Source organism: Chiloscyllium plagiosum, chromosome 10 (genome assembly GCF_004010195.1).
Source record: "Chiloscyllium plagiosum isolate BGI_BamShark_2017 chromosome 10, ASM401019v2, whole genome shotgun sequence".
Taxonomy (NCBI): Eukaryota; Metazoa; Chordata; class Chondrichthyes; order Orectolobiformes; family Hemiscylliidae; genus Chiloscyllium; species Chiloscyllium plagiosum.
This window is the reverse complement of record NC_057719.1, coordinates 714,247-721,085: the sequence shown is the minus strand read 5'-3', so window position 1 is coordinate 721,085 and position 6,839 is coordinate 714,247.

Below are 6,839 nucleotides of genomic sequence, written 5' to 3'. Positions count from 1 at the left end.
ATACATACACACACATACATACACGCTCACACACACATATACATACACACGTATACACACACGTATACACACAGACACACGCGCACTCACATACAGACACATGCATATGTACACGTGCACATGTATACACCTGTATACACACGCATATATACACACACATTTACATATACACACAGACACACACACATATACACGCATATGTATACACACAGACACACACACACTCATGCACACGCACACACGTGTACACACACATAAATACACACATAAACACACACACTTAAACACACATGTAAACACACACGTACATACACAGACATGCACACATACACACACGTGCACACACGTAGATACACACACATACACACACAAACACGTGCACGCACACACGTACACACATACATACACATACGTACACACACATATACTCAGATGTATGCATACGTACACACAAATACACACATGCATACACGCACGTACACACATACACACGCACACGCACACGTGCTGTTATGAAGATGTACCTTTAGGAGAGAGAGGGGAAGCTCGCAAGGACTGACGGAAGCACTGTGTCCTGAACAAAGTACAAATGTAACACATGGCTGACACAAATAGCTGGTGCTGATAGCTTCCACATGGAAGAGCTGCGAGGTTGAGTACTGAAAAAAAGGTGACAGAGGAAGATCTCCAGAGGAAGATACAAAGAGAAGATTTGACAACTGGCTGTTTGGACATTTGGATGTTTTTTGTGTAAATCGGGGTTTTTATTAGACCAGTATTGTAGAGTGGGGAGGTAAAAGATAGGTTTTAGAGAAAGGAGTTGGAAGTAGTTGTTGCTTTTAATATTCCTTGTTGGACGTAAAGAATGAAATTGTTAATTTTTACTTGTTAAATTGTGAGTTGAGTTTCTCTGTGTGTCAGGTTGAAATTAGCAGAGGGGTTTACTCTGTTAACAGTTTGGGGTCTCGACCGGGATTTGAACAGGTTTAGACAAATCTAGTCTGAGATTTGGTTAGCTTTGAATAGATTTGGAGTCCAAGAAAGCCCATTATATTTAAGGACTAGCAGGTTAGTGTCCTAGGTCTCTAAATAAAACGTAGGTGAGACAATTTGTTTAATTTCGGTGACTTGTGGTTGGTTAAATTAAAAGTGAGAGAGATGGCTCTTAAAATTGCTAAAGAGGTTCTGGGGTTTGAAGATGATTCTCAAATTTGCCAAGGAAGTTTAGAATTTAGAATTTCAAATTAATAAAGAAGTTAGATTTGGGTTTAACCAAGGACAAAAGTAAAGCTGAAGTTGTAAGGGAATTACTCAAACACTTGGGTGTGTCAGAGAAACAGACAAGTGCAATAGAGGTAGATAAACTTAAATTACAATTGAGGAAAATGGAGTTAGAAGATAAATAAAGAGAGAGAAAGCAGAGAGAGGGAGATGATTCTCAGCTGAGCAAAGAGAGAGAGAAAAAAGGGAGAAAGAAAGAGAGAGAAGAGAGAGAGAGGAAAAGGAAAAAAGGGAAGATTCTTAGCTTAGCAAAAAGTGAGAGAATTTTAACTTGAGAAGTTGCAACTTCAAGTTGTGACTTAGTCAGCAAAGTCAAATTAACAGGACGGAGATTAAAAGAGAATGTAGTGATATATACAAAAATGTCAAAACTCTGCCACATTTCGATGAGAAAGATGTTGAAGCCTTCTTTATTTCATTTGAAAAACTGGCTAGGCAGATGGAGAGGTCCAAGGACTTATGGGTAATGCTAGTTCAGACTAAACTGGTAGGCAGAGCTCGTGAGGTATTTGCCACGTGGTCAGATGAGGGGTCAAGAGATTATGAAGAGGTTAAACAGGCTATTTTAGGTGCTTATGATTTAGTACCAGAAGCGTTCAGAAACATAAAAAAGGAACCAAGTCAGACTTATGTTGAGTTCAGAAGAATTAAACATAGTCATTTTGATAGATGGGTGCAGGCCTTAAAGATAGAGAAGACCTTTGATGCTCTAAGAGAGATTATTCTGCTGGAGGAGTTTAAAATCTCACTTCCAGAGTTGGTAAGAATTCAGGTGGAGGAACAGAAAGTTCAGGAAGTGAGAAGGGCAACAGAATTGGTGCATAAGACAAGCTCCCGGCCAGAATTTTGTCCTGTGAGGGAGAGAAATTGGGAGAAGGGGAGATCTCACACTACTAAACCAAGAGTAGACAACACCGGTAATTACCGGTTAAAGAAGAAGCCGAAGAGGGTGAACAGGAGGTGAAAGGCCTCAGGTGTTTCCACTGGGGTAAAGTGGGACATGTAAAGACACAGAGCTGGTTGTTAAAGAAAGGCACTGTGGGAAAAGATGTGGTAAAGAAGCTAAGCCGATGGCATTAGTGAAGGTAGTAAAGGAGACCCCAAGAAGAGCTGAGGAGCTGCAGGGGAGTGCACAGCCCAGGCAGGGGCTGGATACGGAGTTAGTACCTGATTGCTACGAAGAACAGGGGGCGATGCGCAAGAAGTTATCATTTTGAGAGATACAGATCTTTAATAGTCAGAGATGAGCAAATTTGCACTCTTTCTGATCTGTTACCTGAGAATGTGATAATTTGTGGGATAGATGACAGAAATTTCACATTCTCCTGTGTAAGATCAGGTTGGAGTGCCAACTCCAGACTGGGGAAGTTACAGTGGGAGTGACTGACAGAGTGTCAGTTCCAGGAATTCAGTTTGTTCTTGGGAATGATTTGGCAGGATCCAAGGTGGGAGTGGTACCCCTTACTGTGGAGAAGCCCAAGGAAGACCAAGAAACTGAGGAGTTAAAACAGAAATATCCTGGTATTTTTCCAGACTGTGTGGTAACCGGATCCCACTATCATAAGTCACAGCACAAAGCAAAAACTAAAGAGAAAGATGAAGGAATTGAGGTTCAGTTAGCGGACACCCTGTTTGACGTAATGGTGCAGGAAAACCCTGAACAGGCAGAGGGTCAGACAGAAGTGTTTACTCCTGAAAGGCTAAGGGACTTACAACAGCAAGACAAGATGATAAAAGATATATATTTGGATGCGTACTCCGAAAAGGAGGCAGCAAATATTCCAGAGGGCTAGTACCTGAAAGGTAGAATCCTAAGGTGAAAGTGGAGACCATGGTAGGCTAGTGCAGAGGAGAAATGGGCTGGCGTGCACCAGATTGTGTTGTTGGTAGCATAAAGACAGGAGGTGTTACGGGTAGCACATAAACTACCAGTAGGAGGTCAGCTAGGGGCACAAAAGACTCAGGCTAAGGTACAAAAATGTTTTTATTGGCCTGGAATGCACAATGATGTGGTTAACTTTTGCCATATGTGTCATACATGCCAAATGGTAGGTAAGCCACAGGCGGTAATAAAACCAGCCCCTTTGTTGCCAGTTCCCACGATATGGGCTACCCAGAGAGATTTAGTCGGACTAAGGGTCAAACGTTACTGCTAGGCTGTTTAAGGAGGTTATGGATAGTTTAGGTATACAGCACTTTAAATCCAGTGCGTACCATCCTGAATTCCAGGGAGCTATAGAAAGGTAACATCAGACCGTGAAGACCATGTTGAGAGCGTACTGTCAGGATTACCCGAATGATTGGGATAAAGGTATCCCATTCGTATTGTTTGCCATTAGAGATGCCCCAAACGAATCTACTCAGTTCACTCCCTTCGAGTTAATATTCGGGCATGAAGTGAGACGCCTTTTAAAATTCTTCAAAGAGAAATTGACAGGACCAAAGTTGGAGATTTCATAATTAAATTATGTATCGGAGGTGAGGGAGAGACTAAACCGAGTAGGTGAGTTAGCTAAACAGCACCTAAAGAGGGCACAGTGTAGAATAAAGCAGATGGCAGATAAAAGCTCCGAGACTTGGACATTTTCCTGAGGGGATGACGTGTTAGTCTTGTTACCAGTGATAGGAGATCCCTTCAAAGTCGGGTTTAGTGGTCCCTATTAAATTGAGGAAAAGTTGAGTCAGCTGAACTATCTAGTAAAGATGCCAGATAGAAAAAAAAAGGTATTGGGTATGTCATGTGAACGTGTTGAAACTGTATTATATTAGAGAGAAAGAGCTGGAGAAACAGGTGTTAGTTACTGCCCTGCAGAGTGAGGAATCAAATCCAGAGGCTGTAGATATTGATGTGCCTCAAAATAGATTAAAAAATGAAGAAGTCATTGAGGAGTGGGATAGGTTAGTAAGCTGTCTGTCTCAGGAGTACAGGACGCAGTTGAAAGGTTTGTTACTGCAGTACAAGGACAGATGTAAGAATCAGATGGAGAGGACTAATGCTATTGTACATGAAGTAGACATAGGAAATGCTGCTCCAATAAAACAACACCCCTATCGGCTTTATCCTTTTGAAGCCAGACAAGTCCAGAAGGAGACAACGGCCATTGAGGAATTTCCACGACCAACCTCAAAGTAAGAGGTGCTTCGATTCTTAGGACTCAGTGGATTCTATTGGGAGTTTGTTCCAAACTTCAGCAGTGTAGTGGCACCGTTAACTGATTTGCTGAAGAAGAACACAACGTTTCGGTGGACAGAACCAGGCCAGAAGGCATTCAAACATTTAAAAGCAAATTTAACCACCAAACCAGTTTTAGCTACACCAAACTTTTCAAAACTTTTCAAAGTCGCCATCAGCGCTTGTGACATAGTGGTTGGAGCTGTACTCCTGCAGGAAGATGAGGATGGGATTGAACTTGGGGCGGCACAGTGGCTCGGTAGCTAGTACTGCTGCCTCACACCACCAGGGTCCCAGGTTCGATTCCAGCCTTGGGCGACAGTCTGTGTGGAGTTTGCACGTTCTCCCCGTGTCTGCGTGGGTTTCCTCCCACAGTCACAAAGATGTGCAGGTCAGGTGAATTGGCCATGGGAAATTGCCCATAACATTAGGTGTGTTAGTCAGAGGGAAATGGGTCTGGGTGGGTTACTCTTCGGAGGGTCAGTGTGGACTGGTTGGGCCAAAGGGCCTGTTTCCATACTGTAGAGAATCTAAACTAATCTAAAAAAAACTGCCAGTTGGTTACTTTTCGAAGAAACTCAACATCCGCCAGAGGAAGTATTCCACAATCGAAAAGGAAACTATCGAGTTCGGTACTGGCCTTACAACATTTTAATCTGTATGTCACAAACAATGTGTCGGAAATGGTTGTGTACACAAATCACAATCCTCTTATATTATTAAAACACTTTAAAGGCAAGAATATGAGACTTTTTTTTGGAGTCGTATGTTACAGACTTTTCATTTACAAATTGTACACGTTATCCATAGAATCCCTACAGTATGCAAACAGGCCCTTCAGCCCAACAAGTCCACACTGACCCCCAAAGAGTCATCCACCCAGACCCATTCCCCTACCCTATTACTCTACCCTGTACATTAGTAACCTACACATCTCTGAACACTACGGGCAATTTTAGCATGGCCAATTCACCTAAGTTGCACATCTTTGGACTGTGGGAGGAAACCGGAGCACCCGGAGGAAACCCACGCAGACACGGGGAGAATGTGCAAACCCCACACTGCCACAAAGCTGCTCCCTTTTTTCTAAAAGCTGTTCCTTTTCTCAATGATACTGCGCCCTTGGTTTTTTTTGAGAGGGTTCATAAACAGCTCCCGGCTCCGATTAGACTGGGGTTTGTACAAAGATTGAAGGGTATTGAGAGGCCTTTTTGTTTATATGTAAACAGATGAGACTTCAGGCCAAATGGGTCATGTTTTAGAAGTGACCTGTATAATGAAAGGGGAGTGGTCAGCTCTCTCACTGAACAGTTCAGTCCAGAGCTAGTTAGGAGTTCAGCAGTGGACTGTGTGAACAGGCTGCATAAACTCTCTCTCCTTCAGCCCTTCTAACTTCAACCTGTGAGAATTTGTTCCATTTTTATTGTTTTTTTAAGGGAGTTTGCTTATTGGGACTGTTGTGTGCATTCGGAACAGTATAATTAAGTCTAGTTTGGACAGACTTAGTTCTGTAGGGTCCTTTATTCTGTTCTTTGCATTTCATTGTGTAACTTTGTGAATAAATCTTTGCCTGTTTTAAAACCTGGTAGTCAACCTCGCTATCTTACTCAGAATAATTTTCACTGTATACTTACCAAAACAAATCGCAAAGCTATGGTCTGGGCTGCCTGCTTAAGAATGTTTTGAGTGTTCTGGCCGAGTCCATAACAATACAGAGAGCCACCCGGGTCTCTGGCATTGCTAGGCAGCAGTGTTAACCGCTGAGCCACCGTGCCACCCCTTGTGGGTTGTAAGATTGTAATCACTGTTGCGTTATTGGGGATGTTTCTGATAAAGTATAGATAAGATTGGTAGCTATTCAATGTTATGTATATGTGGGAAGAAGTTAATGGGAACTTAGGTTAACATCATATGTAGGTCATGATAAAGTGGTTAAGGAATAGAGAAAAAAATGAAGGAAACTTTTCATTATGTGATTCATTTTTTCTTCGGGGGAGGTGTTATGAAGGTGTAGGCAAGTACTCTTCCTTCAAGAGAGAGCAAGAGTGTGTGAGAGCTAGAGAGAAAGAGATAGAGGGAGCTAGCAAGGACTGACCGAAAGCACAGAGAGTCCTGAACAATTTTAAAATGTAACACTTGGTTGACACAGATAGCTGGAGCTGTGTTGTCCTCCACGCCCCCTTACAACTCACCCTCCCATCCTGGCACCCTCCCCTGCCACCGCAGGAATTGCAAAACCTGCGCCCACACCTCCTCCCTCACCTCCATCCAAGACCCCAAAGGAGCCTTCCACATCCATCAAAGTTTTACCTGCACATCCACCAATATCATTTATTGTATCTGTTGCTCCCGATGCGATCTCCTCTACATTGGGGAGACTGGACAC